This window comes from Triticum aestivum, chromosome 5A, assembly GCF_018294505.1.
Source record: "Triticum aestivum cultivar Chinese Spring chromosome 5A, IWGSC CS RefSeq v2.1, whole genome shotgun sequence".
Taxonomy (NCBI): Eukaryota; Viridiplantae; Streptophyta; class Magnoliopsida; order Poales; family Poaceae; genus Triticum; species Triticum aestivum.
In genome coordinates, this window is record NC_057806.1 from 332,385,358 (window position 1) to 332,397,377 (window position 12,020).

The window sequence follows — 12,020 nt, forward strand, 5'->3', positions numbered from 1 at the left end:
CCTCTGGGATCTCTCGCACACTAGGGGACTCGAAGAACATCAACTCAGCATAATACACACCATAAATAGTGAGAGTCGGCATCTGATCACGCAAAAGTGGGCACTCCCCGTATCATGTGCTGCCTTGAGGCATGTATCACAAAGCTCAGACACGCATTCCACTATAAAGTGGCCCTTCTCACCGCAACGATAGCACATCATCTTCTCCTTCTTGCGTGCCCACTTGGACGCCTTATCAGTATCTGCCATGTCTGTAACCTCAACCGACCCCGTCGCTGGGATCTCAGCCGTAGCCAGTGCGGTGACTATCTCCATAGCCTGACCGGACAAGTCCGATGTTGGCCGGGATCGGCCGCCTCCGCAGAATCCGTCTGCTCAACGACGACTGACGGAGGAGGTTGCCGTTGTCGGCAGCGGCCACCTCGGCCACCACGACCACGGTAACCACTTCGCTGCCGGTAGTCAGGGCCCGATGCCCCCTCAACAAAGCCTCCCGGAGGGCCGTAAAAAGGTCTCTCAGCTATACCATCGCTCTGCCAAGTATGACCACAGCCGCCACCCGTCGACGACGAGCCTCGGTGCTGGCCTTCCCCATACACATTGTAGCCATCATCACCCCATTGTCCCCGGGACGGTCCATTAGCGCCACCATTTGTTGTGTCACGAAGCACACCTGGCCCTCCATTAGCATGCAGAGGCGGCGGTGCATGTGTCTGTGCCAGACCAGGCCGCTTCTGCGTCGGCCTCGCGACGTACTGCGGTGGCGGCGCAGCCCGAGGCTGATTGTCAGGCACCGGTACAGGCACGATGGCAGGCCTAGGCTGCGGCGGCCGTGGCCCTTGCGCAGTGCCGCCCCGTCCCGCAGCCGCACCCGGTCCCTGTAGTGGTGGCCGAGGCCCCAGACCGGTCCCACCCCGACCTGCGGTGGTCACCGCTGCCGGTACCTGCACCGGCGGCCTCTGCCCAAGCTGGCCCCCACCTCATCCCGCGGCGACGAGTGCAGCACTGGCCACCACCAGAGGTCTAGGAGACAGTGCCACGGCACCACGGCCTACTCCAGCCGCCGGAGGCCTCAGACCCGGCGCGCCGCCACCGCGTCCCGCCCCGGCCGGCACAGTCCCAGCGGCTACCGGACTCTTCTGTCCAGTCGTCGCGCCACCACCACGGCCGACCGGCGCAGTCTCGGCTGGGGGTTTCGGTCCAGGTGGACCCCCTCCACGCCCCGCCATAGCCGCTAGAGGAGGAACCCGCGCAGCGCGTCCAGTCCCACAACTTGGAAACCCAGGAACGGCACGGTGTTTACAAACCCTAGACGGCGACAATAGAGAAGAACAAGGACGAGAACGACGATCTGGAGTTGTGCATGCGGCTACGTCACCCGCAGATGCGATCGGCGTTTCCTGGGCCTCATACCTAGGAACGTCAGGTCCAAGTCGCCGTGCCTCGCTGCTCTCATGTTGGGCCACATACCCAGACATGACAGAGCCGGCCTGCCCAGCCACAGGCCCAGGAAGGCCCAGAATAGAATTCAAACGTCTCTCCCGTTCTGCTCGGATCGAGATCGGAGGATCGGCTGCCGCCGCCGCCGGCGACTGCCTCACCGCCGCCCGGCCCTTCTTCTTGCGACGATCAACAATTTCCACACACCGAAGAAATCACCAAGCATAAGAGAGGGCAACCTTACCTTAGGTAGCGGCCCCTTCCAAGGTTTCATGGCCGTCGGAGCAGTTCGCCGATGGACTACTCGCCGGAAGACCTCCACCTTGTCAGCCGCACCTAGACCGGTCCAGCCAGCACCCGACGCCGGCACGATCCCGTCGATGCATGCCGCTAGCTCCTCCTCCGAATACCCTACCTTCAAAGATTTACAAACAAAATCAGACGGTGTCGGGGATGCCGCGACCTTACCAGATCCGGTGACGTCCAGGCCATCTTCCTCGTCGGAGTCGTCAGACTCCAAGCCGGCAAGGGCCCAGAACCGACTTCCTAGCTGTTGAGGGGAAGCACCGGTGGCTGGCACGGGGGCACCCCAATCCCCCACCCCGTCGCCCATCCTCTACAAGCCGACCGTCTCCATAACCGCCAACCCTTAAAAATTGGGAAAATTTCACTTCCCTGGCCTCTGCCTAGACTGCATCCGAAGTGGTGTGAGCAACCTTAATCTTCAGTTGTCGATGAAGATAGTCGACCTACACCACAAAGCTTCGTGCACAATTAGCTTCCTCGTGGCCGAATTCCCGCGCTATGTCTTGAAAGTCCAACTTGTTCGTCCTCTCAAACCATATTGGTCTAATCAATAGATCCCATTGGACCACGTGCCTGACGTGGCCGGACGGTCAACATGATGTGTGGAAGTGGGCATGGGGTCCACCTATGCCACATCCCACCAACAAAGGACGTACACCTTGATCCCCGCACGGGATTAATAAAGGGGACCTCAATCCCTGCGCCCAATTAACACCGTCGTGGGGGTATGAAGGGATATGCTGCCATGTGGCAGCGATTGCCTGTCGGGGTTTCACATTCCCCCCCCCCCATATATAAGGGGATGGACAGAGCAGGAGAAGGCTTTACGCTCTCGCCTCTTAGCTCCCTTCTTCTTCATCACACCACTGCTCCACTATCGTCGCACTCGCTGCTCGTTGGGTGCTCCACCACGACACCGCACCATAGCACCACCATGGCTGTTCTAGCTGCCTGATGAAGGATGGCCATGCCGTCAACACCGGCAAAGGCGGCACCGCCGCCCCCGTCAAGGAGAAGGTCACCTCCAAGACCAAGGGAAAATAGATGTCCTACATGGCCAGATGCAAATAGCTATATTGCCTTGCCGACTCCCACCATCGCCATCGCGCACTCTCCGGTCATCGTGGCCGACAACGACGATGTTCGAGTGGAGGTGCTACCACAGCCAGAGCCACGTGAAAGGGTCAACTTCATCCCCTTCCATATCCTTGTATTCTGCAGTCCTATACACTTTTATTGCTTGCAACTCCACCACCTTCCTCCAACTACATTCTGCACATCACGTGCTTCATCACCTTGTATGAGGCCTTCCTTTGCGTTGAGACGCACTCAGCTTGTGGAGGAAGTATTTCTGCGTCAAGTTGCAGACCAATGTCCACGAACCTGCGAGTGTGGCAGATCCGACATCAGCAAGCAGGCCGGCTACGAGTATCTACCCTAGGACTTCGTGGAGAAAAACAATAAGTGGCAACAAGAATGGTTCTACATCTCAGATGTAGAGCTTGATAACCGTAGCCAGACTAGGATTGTCACACCCTTTAGGCTGGCTACCCACTTCAGGCGTCATTCCTGGAGCCCTAGAACAGAGTCCAACTCGACCCAGAGGCTTTGTGACGCCCCGAGACCGATGCGCCAGGTGTATCCCAGTTATTCGCCGCCATTGCCATGTCTTTCGCTTGCGTGTTGCATCTTGTCGTGTCACTATGTGCATTGCATCATCATGTTTTCAAAACTTGCATTCGTCCGGGTTCCCCCAGTTCCGTATGTTGTCCGTTCTGAGCCCAGACACACTTGCACGCGCCCGCGGCACCTCCGAAATATTATTTTATAAGTGGCCGGATATGTTCTCGGGATGGGTTGAAAGTTGGCGCGCGGTGTTGTTTTGTTGCCGGTAGGCCGCCTGCCAAGTTTCATCGCATTCGGAGTCCGTTTGATGCCCCAACGGATAACTATAGCGGCAATATAGCCGGTCAAACATCGGACGTTTTCGGTCTCCGGAAACAGTCGCCGGGTCTCTCTCTTCTCTTCTCTCAGCCCAAGGCTTTCTGCACAACCCACTACCTACCGCCAGGTCCAACCTAACCTTTCTCGTCAGCCCGAGGCCCTCCTTGCGCGCGCGTCCGAAAACTGTCCCGAACCCGACCCGGATAGTCATCACCGTTGCGTTCAGATCATCCCCTAACATCTACAAAATATCTCCATTTTGCTTTTGGTCTCCCTAGCCTATTTGTCTGGTGTCGTCCGATTAAGATCGGAGGGACCAAACGCCCCTATCCAAAAACCACTTGTTATAAATCAGACCAAATCCCTAACTTCTAGGGATCCTCCTCGCCACCGCCACACTCCACCTTGTCGTCTCCCACCTCGGGATCCCCTCCCGATCCCGCAGCCAATCCACCAACCAGTGCCTGCCTCCCTCGTTTTTCCCCATCCAATCACCAGCGCCCGATTCCCCTGCCCGAACTCCTCTTCGCGCCTGCAGCTCCTCGCCGGAGTAGGCAACCAGACCGCAACCAGGCCTCTCCCTCTTCCCTCTGCTTCCCCTTCCCTCTGCTCTACATTCCCCTATCTGACCCCCTGCTTTTCCCCTCTTGTCGACAGGAACAACGACGCCAAGGCGCCCGGAGCTCGAGCTCGTTCGACACCATCTAGACCCATCTCCGGGGACCGGATCCACCTCCCACCGCCGGGAATCGGTTCCCCTCGCCCTCGCGCCGCCTCCGGTGGTCGTCCCGCCGTCTGCCGTCGCCGGAAGCACCAACGCCGCCACCACTCGTCTTCCAGGAAGTCGCTCCCTTGCATCATCCTGCCGCATCGAGCCGTGCCCGTTGACCGCATTCGCCAGATCCCGCGAGAACCTCCGTTCCCGCGTCGCCGTGCCCTGCATCCCGCAGCTAGCCACGCCAAGTCCCTGCATCGCCGTCCTTGCACCCACCGGCCTCCCTGCTTCTGCTCCCTGAGACCGCTGCCGCTTCTTTCTGCGCGAGAGGAGGACGAGCGCGTTACTCACATACCTCCTCTGCTCGCACGCACGTGGGCCAGTGCTGCGCAAGGCCCAGTCGCGCCAGATCTGGCCTGCCTGGCCTCCCACCTCTCCAGTTGGGCTAAAGCCCATGGTGAGCCACCCAAAGCCCAGCGCCCAGCGTTTTCAGCCTGCATATGTTTTTTTCCTTAGCTGCGATTTTATCAATTTCCAGGGAATTGCAATTTTGTAGATCAGCCCCTAAACTTCATGCATTTAATAACTTCACAACCGTGCATCGGTTTAAAACAAACTTTATATGTAAAATGTCTAGAATTTTGTCTAGTTTAATAATATCTAACTTTCATCCATGTTTGAAATGTTTAAAATGTTGTTTGTTTAAATTTGCTCCTATGCCATGTTAAAATGCCTTAATCCATAACTAAATAACCGTAGCTCCGAATTTAACAAACTTTGTATGTAAATGGGGTAGAAAAATGCCTAGTTTAACATGGTGACCTTACTTTGCATGTTTAACAACTCTAAAATATGGTTTAGGGTAGAACAGTACCAAATCCATAAATTGCACATGAGGATTTTCCGGACTTGTGGTTTGTTGTTCCAGCCTCATTTAAACATGCCTAGATAGGTAGTTTTCATTTGCTCCACCTCTTGCCATGATAATCAGCATTTAATATTGTTGAGTACATAAACGGGAGAGAACTAAATAAGTCATGTGGTGTTTCATCAATATGCAACTCGTTGCATATGGAGCTCCACTTAATTGGTAGGTTTGCTTGTGCACTTTGCCATGCCATGCCATGCATCATTAAACCGGACATGCATCATACTTGGTTGTGCATCATGCCTTGATTATGTGATGGTTGTTTACTATGTTGTTTGCTTCTTTCCGGTGTTGCTTCTTCGGGTTAGTTCCAATAATGTCGCGTTTGTGAGGATCCGTTCGACTACGTCCGTTTGTCTTCTTCATGGACTCGTTCTTCTTCCTTGCGGGATATCAGGCAAGATGACCATACCCTCGAAATCACTTCTATCTTTGCTTGCTAGTTGCTCGCTCTATTGCTATGTCGCGATACCTACTACTTGCTATATCATGCCTCCCATATTGCTATTGTTGGAAATATGCCCTAGAGGCAATAATAAAATGGTTATTATTATATTTCCTTGTTCATGATAATTGTCTATTGTTCATGCTATAACTGTGTTATCCGGAAATCGTAATACATGTGTGAATACATAGACCACAACATGTCCCTAGTGAGCCTCTAGTTGACTAGCTCGTTGATCAATAGATGGTTATGGTTTCCAGACCATGGACATTGGATGTCATTGATAACGGGATCACATCATTAGGAGAATGATGTGATGGATAAGACCCAATCCTAAGCATAGCGCAAGATCGTGTAGTTTGTCTGCTAAAGCTTTTCTAATGTCAAGTATCTTTTCCTTAGACCATGAGATTGTGCAACTCCCGGATACCGTAGGAATACTTTGGGTGTGCCAAACGTCACAACGTAACTGGGTGACTACAAAGGTGCACTACGGGTATCTCTGAAAGTGTCTGTTGGGTTGGCACGAATCGAGACTGGGATTTGTCACTCCGTATGATGGAGAGGTATCTCTGGGCCCACTCGGTAAGACATCATCGTAATGAGCTCAATGTGACTAAGTGTGGTCACGGGATGATGTGTTACGCAACGAGTAAAGTGACTTGCCGGTAACGAGATTGAACGAGGTATTGGTATACCGACGATCGAATCTCGGGCAAGTAATGTACCGATTGACAAAGGGAATTGTATACGGGATTGCTTGAATCCTCGACATCGTGGTTCATCCGATGAGATCATCGTGGAACATGTGGGAGCCAACATGGGTATCCAGATCCCGCTGTTGGTTATTGGCTGGAGAGTTGTCTCGGTCATGTCTGCATGGTTCCCGAACCCGTAGGGTCTACACACTTAAGGTTCGATGGCGCTAGGGTTATTAGGAAGATTTGTATGTGATTACCGAATGTTGTTCGGAGTCCCGGATGAGATCCCGGATGTCATGAGGAGTTCCGGAATAGTCCGTAGGTGAAGATTTATATATGGGAAGTCATCATACGGTCACCGGAAATATTACGGGGGTATACCGGTATTGTACTGGGACCACCGGAGGGGTTCCGGGGGTCCACCGGGAGGGTCCGCCTGTCCCGAAGGGCCTTATGGGCTGTAGGTGGAAGGTAACCAGCCCCTAGTGGGCTGGGCGCCATTCCCCCTAGGGCCCATGCGCCTAGGGTTTGGGGGAACCCTAAAGGGGGCGCCCCCCTTGCTTGGGGGGCAAGCCCCCTTCCCCTTGGCCGCCGCCCCCCCCCTCTATCTAGATCTCATCTAGAGGGGCCGGCCCCCTTCCCCCTTCTCCCTATAAATAGAGGGGCGAGGGGAGGGCTGCAACACCACATCCAAGGCGCAGCCCCTCCCCTCCCCAACACCTCTCCTCCTCCGCGTGAGCTTAGCGAAGCCCTGCCGGAGAACTGCCACTCCATCACAACCACGCCGTCGTGCTGCTGTTGGAGCCTTCTTCCTCAACCTCTCCCTACTCCTTGCTGGATCAAGGTGCGGGAGACGTCACCGGGCTGCACATGTGTTGAACGCGGAGGCACCGTTGTTCGGTGCTTAGATCGGATTCGGCTGCGGTCTAAATCGCTATGTGTACGACTCCTCCAACCGCATTCTTGCAACGCTTCCGACTCGCGATCTTCAAGGGTATGAAGATGCACTCCCCTCTCGTTGCTAGTTACTCCATAGATTGATCTTGATGATGCGTAGAAAATTTTTAGTTTCTGCAACAATCCCCAACAGTGGTATCATGAGCTAGGTCTATGTGTAGTTTCTATGCACGAGTAGAACACAAGTTGTTGTGGGCGTCGATTTTGTCAATTTACTTGCCATTACTAGTATTATCTTGATTCGGCGGCATCGTGGGATGAAGCGGCCCGGACCGACCTTACACGTATGCTTACGTGAGACTGGTTCCACCGACTGACATGCACTAGTTGCGTAAGGTGGCTAGCAGGTGTCTGTCTCTCCCACTTTAGTCGGATCAGATTCGATGAAAAGGGTCCTTATGAAGGGTAAATAGAAATTGGCATATCATGTTGTGGTTTTGGCGTAGGTAAGAAACGTTCTTGCTAGAAACCTATAGCAGCCACGTAAAAACTTGCAACAACAATTAGAGGACGTCTAACTTGTTCTTGCAGCATATGCCGTGTGATGTGATATGGCCAAAAGGATGTGATGAATGATATGTGTGATGTATGAGATTGATCATGTTCTTGTAATAGGAATCACGACTTGCATGTCGATGAGTATGACAACCGGCAGGAGCCATAGAAGTTGTCTTAATTTATTTATGACCTGGGTGTCAACATAAATGTCATGTGATTACTTTACTTTATTGCTAACTGTTAGCCATAGTAGTAGAAGTAATAGTTGGCGAGACAACTTCATGAAGACACAATGATGGAGATCATGATGATGGAGGTCATGGTGTCATGCCGGTGACAATGATGATCATGGCGCCCCGAAGATGGAGATCAAAAGGAGCAAAATGATATTGGCCATATCATGTCACTATTTGATTGCATGTGATGTTTATCATGTTTTATATCTTATTTACTTAGAACGACGGTAGCATAAATAAGATGATCCCTCGCAATAATTTCAAGAAAGTGTTCCCCCCAATTGTGTACTGTTGCTAAGGTCGTTGTTCCGAAGCACCACGTGATGATCGGGTGTGATAGGTTCTAACGTTCGCATACAACGGGTGTAAGCCAGATTTACACACGCAATACACTTAGGTTGACTTGACGAGCCTAGCATGTACAGACATGGCCTCGGAACACGGAAGACCGAAAGGTCGAACATGAGTCGTATAGAAGATACGATCAACATGAAATGTTCACCGATGATGACTAGTCCGTCTCACGTGATGATCGGACACGGCCTAGTTGACTCGGATCATGTATCACTTAGATGACTAGAGGGATGTCTATCTGAGTGGGAGTTCATTAAATAATTTGATTAGATGAACTTAATTATCATGAACATAGTCTAAAAATCTTTGCAATATGTCTTGTAGATCAAATGGCCCACGCTAATGTTACCCTCAACTTCAACGCGTTCCTAGAGAAAACCAAGCTGAAAGACGATGGCAGCAACTACACGGACTGGGTCCGTAACCTGAGGATTATCCTCACAGCTGCCAGGAAAGCATATGTCCTTGATGCACCGCTAGGTGAAGCACCTGTTTTCCCAGCAGAACAAGACGTTATGAACGCCTGGCAGACGCGCAGTGATGATTACTCCCTGGTTCAGTGCGGCATGCTTTACAGCTTAGAACCGGGGCTCCAAAAGCATTTTGAGCAACACGGAGCATATGAGATGTTCCAAGAGCTGAAAATGGTTTTCCAAGCTCATGCCCGGGTCGAGAGATATGAAGTCTCCGACAAGTTCTACAGTTGTAAGATGGAGGAAAATAGTTCCGTCAGCGAGCACATACTCAAAATGTCTGGGTTGCACAACCGCTTGTCTCAGCTGGGAGTTAATCTCCCGGATGATGCGGTCGTTGACAGAATCCTTCAGTCGCTCCCACCTAGCTACAAGAGCTTTGTGATGAACTTCAATATGCAGGGGATGGAAAAGACCATTCCTGAGGTATATTCAATGCTGAAATCAGCGGAGGTGGAAATGAAAAAGGAACCTCAAGTGTTAATGGTGAATAAAACCACTAAGTTCAGGAAAGGCAAGGGTAAAAAGAACTTCAAGAAGGACGGCAAGGGAGTTGCCGCGCCCGGTAAGCAAGCTGCCGGGAAGAAGCCAAAGAATGGACCCAAGCCTGAGACTGAGTGCTTTTATTGCAAGGGAAACGGTCACTGGAAGCGGAACTGCCCCAAGTACTTAGCGGATAAGAAGGCCGGCAATGCCAAAGGTATATGTGATATACATGTTATTGATGTGTACCTAACCAGCGCTCGTAGTAGCTCCTGGGTATTTGATACCGGTGCAGTTGCTCATATTTGTAACTCAAAACAGGAACTGCGGAATAAACGGAGACTGGCGAAGGACGAGGTGACGATGCGCGTCGGGAATGGTTCCAAGGTCGATGTGATCGCCGTCGGCACGCTACCTCTACATTTACCTACGGGATTAGTTTTAAACCTCAATAATTGTTATTTAGTACCAGCTTTGAGCATGAACATTGTATCTGGATCTCGTTTAATGCGAGATGGCTACTCATTTAAATCTGAGAATAATGGTTGTTCTATTTATATGAGAGACATGTTTTATGGTCATGCCCCGCTGGTCAATGGTTTATTCTTATTTAATCTCGAACGTGATGTTACACATATTCATAGTGTGAATGCCAAAAGATGTAAGGTTGATAATGATAGTCCCACATACTTGTGGCACTGCCGCCTTGGTCACATTGGTGTCAAACGCATGAAGAAACTCCATGCAGATGGACTTTTGGAGTCTCTTGATTATGAATCATTTGACACGTGCGAACCATGCCTCATGGGCAAAATGACCAAGACTCCGTTCTCCGGAACAATGGAGCGAGCAACCAACTTATTGGAAATCATACATACTGATGTGTGCGGTCCAATGAGTGTTGAGGCTCGCGGTGGCTATCGTTATGTTCTCACCCTCACTGATGACTTGAGTAGATATGGGTATGTCTACTTAATGAAACACAAGTCTGAGACCTTTGAAAAGTTCAAGGAATTTCAGAGTGAGGTTGAGAATCAACGTGACAGGAAAATCAAGTTCTTACGATCAGATCGTGGGGGAGAATATTTGAGTCACGAATTTGGCACGCACTTAAGGAAATGCGGAATTGTTTCACAACTCACGCCGCCTGGAACACCTCAGCGTAATGGTGTGTCCGAACGTCGTAATCGCACTCTATTGGATATGGTACGATCTATGATGTCTCTTACCGATCTACCGCTGTCATTTTGGGGTTATGCTATAGAGACTGCCGCATTCACTTTAAATAGGGCTCCGTCGAAATCCGTTGAGACGACACCGTATGAATTGTGGTTTGGTAAGAAACCTAAGCTGTCGTTTCTGAAAGTTTGGGGATGCGATGCTTATGTCAAGAAACTTCAACCTGAAAAGCTCGAACCCAAATCGGAAAAATGCGTCTTCATAGGATACCCTAAAGAGACTATTGGGTATACCTTCTACCTCAGATCCGAAGGCAAGATCTTTGTTGCCAAGAATGGATCCTTTCTAGAGAAAGAGTTTCTCTCAAAAGAAGTAAGTGGGAGGAAAGTAGAACTTGATGAAGTATTGCCTCTTGAACCGGAGAGTGGCGCAGCTCAAGAAAATGTTCCTGAGGTGCCTGCACCGACTAGAGAGGAAGTTAATGATGATGATCATGAAACTTCAGATCAAGTTGCTACTGAACTTCGTAGGTCCACAAGGACACGTTCCGCACCAGAGTGGTACGGCAACCCTGTCCTAGAAATCATGTTGTTAGACAATGGTGAACCTTCGAACTATGAAGAAGCGATGGCGGGCCCAGATTCCGACAAATGGCTGGAAGCCATGAAATCCGAGATAGGATCCATGTATGAAAACGAAGTATGGACTTTGACTGACTTGCCCGATGATCGGCGAGCCATAGAAAATAAATAGATCTTTAAGAAGAAGACAAACGCAGATGGTAATATGACCATCTATAAGCTCGGCTTGTCGCTAAGGGTTATCGACAAGTTCAAGGGGTTGACTACGATGAGACTTTCTCACCCGTAGCGAAGCTGAAGTCCGTCCGAATCATGTTAGCAATTGCCGCATTCTATGATTATGAGATATGGCAAATGGACGTCAAAACAGCATTCCTTAATGGTTTCCTTAAGGAAGAATTGTATATGATGCAGCCGGAAGGTTTTGTCGATCCTAAGAATGCTGACAAGGTGTGCAAGCTCCAACGCTCAATCTATGGGCTGGTGCAAGCCTCTCGGAGTTGGAACATTCGATTTGATGAGATGATCAAAGCGTTTGGGTTTACGCAGACTTATGGAGAAGCCTGTGTTTACAAGAAAGTGAGTGGGAGCTCTGTAGCATTTCTCATATTATATGTGGATGACATACTATTGATGGGAAATGATATAGAATTCTTGGAAAGCATAAAGGCCTACTTGAACAAGTGTTTTTCAATGAAGGACCTTGGAGAAGCTGCTTATATATTAGGCATCAAGATCTATAGAGATAGATCGAGACGCCTCATTGGTCTTTCACAAAGT